At 43.5% G+C, this 10,103-nt stretch overlaps 1 protein-coding gene across 5 annotated transcripts in view; it reads left to right on the top strand.

Annotated features, from left to right (window-relative positions):
• The window catches only part of LOC122562270 (lysine-specific demethylase 4C-like), a 437,697-nt gene that overhangs the window by 16,943 nt on the left and 410,651 nt on the right, over positions 1-10,103 (top strand). The gene's annotated exons all lie outside the window — the stretch shown is intronic.

Genomic DNA, 10,103 nt, shown 5'->3' with positions numbered 1-10,103 from the left:
TTGCTATTTTACTCCGCTGAATCAATCCTCTGCTATCAATCCCAGGTCTGCCTGCCCAGGCGCATCTGGCGTGACCCTCTTCGTCTCGTGCCCAAGCCTCTTGTAATTTAATTATTTTTGTGGAATTTGATGCTAAATGCACTTTCAGAAGGATCTCCGTGTTTTTTTTTGTAAAAACAGGCCTTGTAAAGGAAGTTAACTTCTCTCCACTGGCGTTTGTCGTTTCTTTCTGTTCATGTTTCTGCCTACGTCTCCCTGTTGCTTCATTTCTATCCGAATGATCGATCATCTCAATTTAAATCTGTTTTATAAAATCGACAGTCCATTCCCCCCATATTCAGCTCACCTGTGATATGTTGGTATATCAGCTGTAATGGCAGACAACTGACTCATGAGCTGTCACTGCGTGGCAGAAAGTGAAATGACATTTATTATTACAGTTCAAGTAAATGTTGTACGGTTGGTTTAACATTTCACTTTTGTTCTGATTTTAAACACTTCAAATTAGATTTGATTGTTTTCATGATTTACTATGTGTTGTGCATAAATATTACAATGTTCAAAAGGTGCCATTCTGAAATATTTACAGTTTATTTGATTTTTTAATTTAATGTCACGGGTATCTTGTTACAAAAATACAGTGAAAAGGGTTGTATAATGTCATCACACTCCAGTGCCGTTTTAAAACATGGAAAAATAAACTAAAGCATGGAATATCAAGCCAGAAAAATGAAGAAATTAAGAAAAATGTGTCCAACTTTACAGTCCTTCTTAAGTGCTCCATTACAGGCCATGGGCCTGGTGGCCAGGCAAGTGGCCCCTTTGTTGCACCACCACCACTAGAATGAAAGTCATCACTCTTTAGTGCCATCTTGCCTCCACTGACGCCTTCTCCACTATGGACCTCGCCAGTGCAGATGCCACCAATGCAGTCCTATACCACACCAGCTCAAAGTTAACTCTGCCACTGCCATGAGTCCAAATTGGTCCCACATTGCAAATAGAGCTGCTGCATGCATGGATCTGTACTGGAAGCAGACACCATTGGGAACTCAAACTCATTCCTGCAGCAGACACGAGTTGGCATGAGGACCACCTTGACAATGCAGAAGCTGTCAGGAACCCAAACTCACCTTTGTCGCAGTCTCGAGTCCGCACTGCTCACCTACTCACTGCCACTGATGCTGTCACCATGACCGAGCTTTTCATCAAGAGATAAATACAATAAAAGAGAAAAATAAAGTGAGAGAAAAGAGAAAAACAAGCAAAGAAATGAATAAAGAAGAGCAGACAAACCCTGGGCTCAGAAGCTCTACCCCATCGCCATCTGTCAATATTTTGGAAATAGCAAAAATCTTAAGTTTCAAGATGCAGTTGTTTAATCAAGTAGGTCATGGATATTGAATTGATTCGCTTTTTTGAATTTAATTGATTTATTTCTTAGTGAATTTAGGATTAGAGTTGAAGAGGATTGTGGTGATGCACAACAATATTACAAATTTTCAAGGGCATCTGTCAGCAGACACCAGTGCTTGAAAATTAAAATGGTACAAAAAAACTGCAAATGTTGGAGATTCAATATCAGACAAATTATATTGGAAAGAAACAGGTTAGGCAGTACCTGTAAACAAAATATCAAAGTTTTAAGTGTAAGACATGCTTGTAACCAAAGCTATTTATAAGCGATTGGTTTAGCTCGTTTGACTGGTTTGCTATGCATAGTGACATGTATAATGTGAATTCTGTTCCTATACCAGCAGGCATTGCTGTGAAGGATTATCCTTCTCAACCTCCCTTTGTCTGAGGTGTGGTGACCATCAGGTTACATCATGTTGGTAGTGGGTATCTCAGTGACGGTAATGCTCACAGGTGTCAAGGGGTAATGCTTGAATTCAAACTTGCTGAAGACAGACAATGCCATTTCCTTGAGGGGAGCTACAGATAGGAACAGTTTTTCTCTCCAGGGTGTTGTCTGCCTGCTGTATTTTGGGGGAGGGGGAAAGCTGCATGGTGTTGGTGGGAAACAGGGATGGAGCATTAGGGGACGGTGAAACTGGAGAGTTTGGGTGGGCAGATGAGGGATGCAAGGGGTTGATGTGCTGGAGAGAAGGAAAGTTATGATCCACAAGGGGTAAGGATGAGGAGTGTGGTCTGCAAGCTTCTGGGGTGTATTTCATCTGCAAGGAGGTTTGGTAGGGTGGGGTGTGGGTAAATGAGAAGAAATGTGGTCCTTGGGACAGGAGCCAGCGGTGGTTCGCAAGTTAGCTGGAGGTTGGGGTAGTAGGGTGGGGCATGCATGGAGAGAGGTGTGGTTTACAAAGGGATTGGGTAGTGAAGTGTGGTCTCTTCTCTGAGCAGAAGAGTGGTGTCGTCTGCAGGGCAGGATGTATGGTTGTCTTGGGGTTGTGAGGGAGAGAAGACTTAGGTTCTGTGGGAGGTTGGTGTTGATTGAGTGTAGGCGATGTGGTCTTTAAGAGGCATGAGTACAAGTGTGATGTGGGAGTTGGCGTGTAAAATAACTCTGCATGAGGCAGTAACCCGTCATCAAGTCACTCTTCTTTTACGTATGCAGAGTACTTGACTGGTCCAGCTTCCTCAGTGTCAGCTCTCAGATTGAACAGGACTCTGACGCTCTTGTTAATTTTTTTTCCCTTTTTTAAAAATTTTATTAACCAGTACAAATTACAATCAAACAGTTAACATGGACAGCTGTATACAAGAAACAGCAATTTACAGGGGAAAGAGGCAGCAAAACCAGACCTCGAACACCACCATACAACCAGTTCGCAGGGAAACTAGGACAAACCTCTGATCCCTCCTTACATTATCCAGAAAAAAAAGATCGCAATCATATACAGTCAGATAAACCAAACAATAAAACAGTGCACATACGCTCCTGTTTACTTATTTTTTAATTTTTTCTCTTATTAAATTTTTCTTCCTTCTTTTTCTGTCCCCCACTACCACCTAACAGCAGTACTGTTTATTTTTCCCCAGCACCCAAGTTGTGTGGGTGTGTGCAGGTGTCAGACACAGTGAAAGACAACAGATGTATAAATCTTTATTCATTTTCCACCTCCAGGAAGAAGGGAAACACCAGAGTGGCCAATGATAAGCAGTGCCCTTCTCAAAGGGCAATGCTGTGTGATCAAATAGTGAAGGGAAGGGCAGAGATTAAATCAAAATAGAGTTGGAGGGGGAAATAGTACACTCCACTTCCTGCGGTGCCCACCTCTCCTTGAAAATCTTGATGGTGTTGGTAGACACGACGTGCTCCTTCTCCAGGGACACCTGGGCTCTGACATAACGGCGGGAGAGGGGCAGGCAATTGGCCCTAACGAGCCCCTCCACGGCTTGCAGCCTGGACCTGCTCACTTTTTTTTTCCTTTCTCTTTCTCTTTTTTTTCTTTTTAATTGCCCACGCAACCGCCTAACAGCGGTAGTGCTTACATTTTCCCCAGCACACATGTTGTATGTGTGCAGGTGTGAGACACAGTGAAAGACAACAGTTATACAAATCTTTATTCATTCTCCTCCACCAGGAAGAAAGGAAACACCAGAGTGGCCCGTGACATCAAAGGGCAATGCTGTGTGATCAAACAGTGAAGGGGAGGGCAGGGATTAAATCAAAGTAGAGTTGGAGGGGGAAATAATGCACTCCCTGAGGTGCCCACCTCTCCCTGAACAATTCCAGGGTGTCGGTGGACACCGCGTGCTCCTTCTCCAGAGACACCCGGACTCTAACATAACCGCGGAAGAGGGGCAGGCAGTCGGCCCTGACGACCCCCTCCATGGCCCGCTGCCTGGACCTGTCTATGGCCAGGTCGGCCAGGCCCAGGAGCAGACCCACAAGGAGGGTACTCCTTTTTTTTAATCCTGTTTATATTTTATTAAGCAATTACAAAACAGTTTACAAAACACAGTTAACATTTACAGCTGTATACAACAGCAATTTTACAAGGGAGAGGAGCAGCAGAACCAGGCCCCAAACCTTACCGTTCAAACAATTTAGAGGAAAATGAGGACAAAGCTCAAATCCCAGTTTCAAACATGAAAAGACAGCAACAATGACATTTGTAGATAAAAAGCCAATCCAGTTACATAAAAACAGTGCGTACAATACAGACCCAGCAAGCCCCCATCCCTACCACCTTCCGACCATTCTAAGGCAGCCCGCCCCTACACACCTTCTGGCTGGCACTCCTTTTTATATCTGCCAGTCAGGACGCCCTGATTGAACCAGGTTAACAGGGCTGATGAAGGGCTTATGCCCGAAACGTTGATTCTCCTGCTCCTCGGATGTTGCCTGACCTGCTGTGCTTTCTCAGCAACACTCTTTTGACCCACATTAACAGCATCAATATTCTGAGGTTCACCTGGCTGATGACTTCATAATCACTGTATCCCTCCCACTCTAAGTCCAGGGACTTAAGCCTGTACTTTTTCATGAAGTTTCTCCTGGGGCATTTTTACACCATGTCCAGTTCCTCCGACTCTGCTTTGGAAATGGGCAGCATGAATCGGACCATAGTCCGCCTCTTGTGTCTGGATCGAGTTAGAAGAAATTCTTCATCTTCAAGCGGTAACGCTTCGAGTCTGCAACATCCGCCATGTCCATCTCACAATCCGAGGTCACTTCGGCACTCGAAGGAGTGGTAAAGCCCATGGGTCCTCCCACAGCATTTCTAGTTGTTCTGCGGGGCCGGATATGTTTTGTTGTTTCTTTGTTTATAAGTTTGCCACTTTCATGTTGTCCACATACTTGGTCAGGACCGCCTCACCTGCCCAAATGTTGTGTGTCACAGGATCTGACTTTGCGTCAACTATGCCTCTTACCCATGCAGGGCTATTTCTGTGGTTGCGGCACCAAACTTCATCCCCTGAAGTAAATTGTGTCTGTCGCTTAAAGGAGTCTTGTGTCCAGCGTTGGCATTCCTGTTGCCATATCAACTCCTCATCTCCTCCCCACCACCACCAAGGTCTGGGAAAGTTAGATTTAACCTCTCCCCATTAGCAACTCTGCTGGAACTATTCCTGTAGTTGCATGAGGTATTGACCGATAATCAGTTAGGTACCAGGATAGTTTTGTGTTGTGTGCTGTAGAATGTTTCTTTAAATCTGCCTTCAAAGTTTGGACTGCTCTTTCAGCCAGACATTGAGCAATGTATGGTATGGAGTTGTCCTTCGTTGCCAAGTGCCATTCAACTTTAGGAAACACTGAATTCCCTGCAGGAAAATGATAGCCCATTGTGTGTGACCAACGCTTTCATGCAATACATCCATGTATTGCAAAAGATGCTTACAGTTTTTCGATCATTGTCCCTGTGTTTGATGAATGAACTCTATGTATGTCCAATCACTTTGAGTGGGCGTCCACAATGAATAAGAATGTTGAGCCCTTGAAAGGGCCAGCATAGTAAATATGTAACCAATCCAGAGTTTTTCAGGCCATTCTGATGAACATGGCGGAGCTGTTGGCACAGCCCTGCCAACATGGCTACGTCTGCATCCAGTCCTGGTCACCAGAATTAACTTCTTGCCAAAATCTTTGTTTTGGACACCGGTGGATGACCCTGATGGAGTTTAGCCCGTATCTGGCAGTGATCTTAGCTCAGGACAATCATTCTTGCCCCCGCATAATAAAATGTCATTCTCAGGGTGATCTGGCTTTCCCAGGGCCTGAAGATTTATCTTTTGGTTGTGATGGCCCTTTGGTTTCCCTCATCACCACCAGGTGTTTTAGCTTTGCCAGGACTGGATCTTTTTGCATCCGTAGTCTGGTATTGTCAGTGGTGACCAGAAGGGTATTCAGAGAGTTTAAAATCGGAATGGATTCTCTCAGTGGCGGCACCACCAGTGATGTATCTGCCAATGGGAGTGGCTCAAGGCATCTGCATTTGCTATTTAGCTTCCTGGACAGTGTTCCAACTTGTAATAATAAGCACATTAGAATCAAAGCCCGCTGCTGAATTCGACCTGAAGCTATGGGTAGCATGGCCTTGTCCTCTTTGAGTAACCCTAGCATGGCTTTGTGGTCTGTTACTATTAAAAATTTACATCTGTACAGGTAATGGTGGAAGTTCTTTACATCAAAGATGATTGCAAAACCTTCTTTCTCTGTCTGGGTGTATTTACGCTATGCATTAGCCAAAGTCCAGGAAGCATACAATATTGAGTGTTCCTTCTGGTTGGGCCGTCTGTGAGCCAACATTGGGCAATCATGGTACGGAACTGTCCTTCTATACCAAATGCCATTCAACTTTAGGAAACTCTCGAATTCTCTGTGGGACAATGATAGCCCAGTATCTGTGACCAAGGCTTCCATGGAACACATCCATGTATTGCAAAAAATGCTCGCAGCTTTTCAATCATCGTCCCTGCGTTTGATGAATGAACTCTATGCATGTCCAATCACATTGAGTGGGCGTCCACTATCATATGGGGAGGCATTGAATGTCAGCACCAGATCTTGCTTGGGATCATGGTGTGACAGCATCTTCGATGACAATAGCTGCTTCTTCACTTCCCTAAAGGCAACATCTTGGCTACGAGACTATTTCCATGGCTGATATTTTTTCAATAGTGGATGCAAGGGTGCCAGGATGGAGGCCAGTTATGTATGAACTTTCCATAACAATTCATTAAACTAAGGAAAGACCTGAGCTCTAGTACAGATGTGAGAGCTGGAGCACCTTTTAATTGCTCTGATGTTGTCTTTCAATCAGTGTAACCCGGTCTTGTTGACTCTCTAGCCCAAGTAGGTCACTTGGGGTGTCTGGAACACACAGTTTTCCCTTCTAAGGCATACGTCTGCCTTGGAGAAACATCTAAGGACTGTGTCCAAGTTCTCTAAGTATTCCTTATTGTCTTCCGTGTTACTAGCATGTCATCTAAGTAAATGGCGACCTGGAGTAGACCTTCTAAAGCATTCTCCCTCATCTGCTGAAAAATTGCACTGAGGAAACAGACTGAGAGTACCCCAAATGGCAGTCTTGTACATTGGAAGCTTTTGGGTATTAATTGTAGCATACCTCTGGGAATCCTTATCCAACTGCAGTTGCAGGTACGCATGGCTCATGTCTAGCTTTGCAACTATGTCCTTTATGCGAGAAGCAGTTTACTGTTTGTTTAAAATGCCCACAAAGGTGTACCGACCCTCTGGGCTTCACAATCGGTACAAAAGGTGCTGCCCATACTGTGACTGTACTGGTTTGGTGACTCCTTCACTCTTGATTTCTGCCTGTACTTTTGCACATAAGGAAAATTGCTCCGGGTGGGAGAATCATGGAATTGCTTCTTGGTCAACATGCAAGGTGACCTTGGCTCCTTTGATTGTCCCGAGATCTTCATGAAAAACCTTTGGATATTTAATTAGGACTTCACTCAGCCAGCCAAATTCTAATCAAAAAATGTTGTGCCAATCAAGGTGAATCTTTCTCAAGCAATTTTGCCCCATCAGGATTGGGCCTGAGCCGTTTACTATAATCAGTGGTAACTGAACCAGTTGTTTTTTCATAGGAGACCGGAACCGAATTTGTACCCTTAATCTATAAAGTTTCTGTGATTATAGGTTTTTAGTCTAGCTAAGGTCGAATGCAAACTAAGGGCTGGAGTCCAGAGTGAATTTTCTTAAAGATTGCTTCTGCAATCACTGTGCTGCACCGTTATCAATCTCCATTAGAACCAGATGACTATTTAACCAAACATTTATTTTGACTTGTTTCTGATTTGGATGTTACGAAGCAACTTAATTTTTCCAGGGTGCGCACTCTCCTGAGCACCGGTCTATGAGTTCTCTTACTCAGTTTAGGTCTAGTGGGACTCTTTGCTGTCTTGAGTCCACATACCAGCCTGGACCCTGAACAAAGTGTTAACCATTTGGTCAAGATGTGGCCTTGTTTTGGGCTTTTGCTTTTGGCTAACCTAGAGTACCTCTGTTCAAGATATGTCCTGAATAAGGCTATGCAATTTCTTTAATTCAAATGGTGTCCCCCAAGCTCAGTTGGCCTGATGAGGGTTTCCACTTCCATTTGCGTACCCTGTAACTCATATACTGCATTTTCTAATGCGAGTGAACAACCATAAGTGAGGATGATGATAGCGTTTGTCCTCCTTAAACTAGGGTGATGAAGCAAACTGATGTAGTCTAGACCCCGTACTGTACAAAGCCAGTCGTAGTGCCTGTTTGATGTCTGTTGGGCCTTCAGCCTCGTCAGCACTTTTGTATGGTTACATCATTAATCCCACTTTTGCACAGAATATACCACTATCTATTAGTAACCATTGGTTAGGCTAGTGCATTTATCAGCTCCAAAACAAAAATGCCCATTATGTTTTTGGAATAATGAGCTGATAGCAACATAATGAGAAAAACAGAACATTTGGCATCTGAATGAACAGAGCAGGCAACAGGTTATCTCCTTCACCACTGGCATTTTGTCATTTAGTACAATTCACAATCTCAGGTCTGAAACTCCACATATGGTTAATGTTTGGATTCTGTGATGTTAATTGGCAGTCACTAGCAACCTATTACGATAAGGAAGAATGCCACAAAGTTAATTACAAGCCTCAATATATTTATCTCCCACACATTGGACATTGGTGAGGCTGCACTTGGAGTATTGTGTTCAGTTTTGGTCCACCTTGGTGCAGAAAGAATATTACTAAACTGAAAAGAGTGCAGAAGAAATTTATAAGGATCTTGTCAGGGTTCAAGGGTTTGAGTTATAGGGAGAGGTTGGACAAGCAAGGATGTTTTTCTTTAGGGTATAGGAGACTGAGAAAGGATCTTTATAGATGTGTATATAATAATGAGAAGCATAGATAGGGTGAATGTACTCAGTCTTTTTCGAATCGAGTACGAGAGGGCATCAGTTTAAGTTTAGAGGAGAAAGAGTAAAAGGGACCTGAGGGGCAATTTTTTTACATAGATGGTGGTATGCATATGGAATGAACTGCCAGTGGAAGTGGTTGAGGAGTGTATATTCACAACATTTTAAAGGCATTTGGACAAATACATGGATAGGAAAGGTTTAGAAGGATAAGGCCAAGTGCAGGGAAATGGGGTTAGTGTGGATAGGCATTTTGGTCAGCATAGACCAGTTTGGGCCAAAGGGCCTCTCTCTGTGCTGTAGTACTCTATGACTCTGAGATGTACAGCATTTTCACATTTCATGCAAGGGCTGTTAGGGCACAGTGATAGTGTCCCTACCACAACCTGGAGATCTGGGTTCAGGACCCACATGCTCTACAGGTGTGTAATAACATCTCTGAGCGATTAGAAAATATCTGCAAAGAGTAAATGTATTCCTTTTCAACACTGCTTTGTGCCCAATCCATTCACATTTAACATTGAGGGGAGCTCTTGTGGCACAGTGGTAGTGTCCCTACCTCTGAGCCAGGAGGCCCAGGTTTGAGTCCCAACTACTTCTGAGATGTGCAGTAACATTACTGAACAGGTTGTTTAAAAAAATACCTGAAAACTATAGTTTGAGAAATCAGACATACATCACTCATAGTAAAATGGCTTTAAAGGACAGACTCTGAAATACTTGTTCACTGTCGGTGAGGGGAGCTTTTTGGCACAGTGATAGTGTCCCTTCCTTTGAGCCAGGAGCCCCAGAGTCTAGTCCTACCTGCTTCAGAGGTGTATCATAACATCCTGAATGGATTGATGAAAAATACCCACTTTACTGGTGAAGGGGTTTTGGGTGCAGTGGTAATGCTTCTCCCTCTGAGCCAGGAGGTCTGTCTTCAAGTCCCACCTCCAGAGGTGCATAATAGCATCTGTGAAATGATTGATTTCAAAAAAATCATTGCTGGTGAGCCAAACAAAAATGCTGTTGCTTTTGTTTGAAAAGCAGGTATTTGTACTTAACTATACACCTGTTCCTTACCAAATATGGCTGTGCCATTTATTAATGAACAGCTATTAGCCTTGTTATTTTGACAGCAAAATCTGCACAATTTTGTTTGAAGTGTTGAAAAAAGAGCTTTTCAATTGGCCCTTTTCCCCTAAAAGCAATTTAGTGACAATTTTCTTAATAATGAGTTTCATACTACTTTGCAAAATTGTTTCTGGCAATTTCTGATTGGACTGG

This window comes from Chiloscyllium plagiosum, chromosome 2, assembly GCF_004010195.1.
Source record: "Chiloscyllium plagiosum isolate BGI_BamShark_2017 chromosome 2, ASM401019v2, whole genome shotgun sequence".
NCBI classification, from domain to species: domain Eukaryota; kingdom Metazoa; phylum Chordata; class Chondrichthyes; order Orectolobiformes; family Hemiscylliidae; genus Chiloscyllium; species Chiloscyllium plagiosum.
Note: the sequence above shows the minus strand (reverse complement) of the source record. Positions and strands in the feature narration are given on the sequence as shown.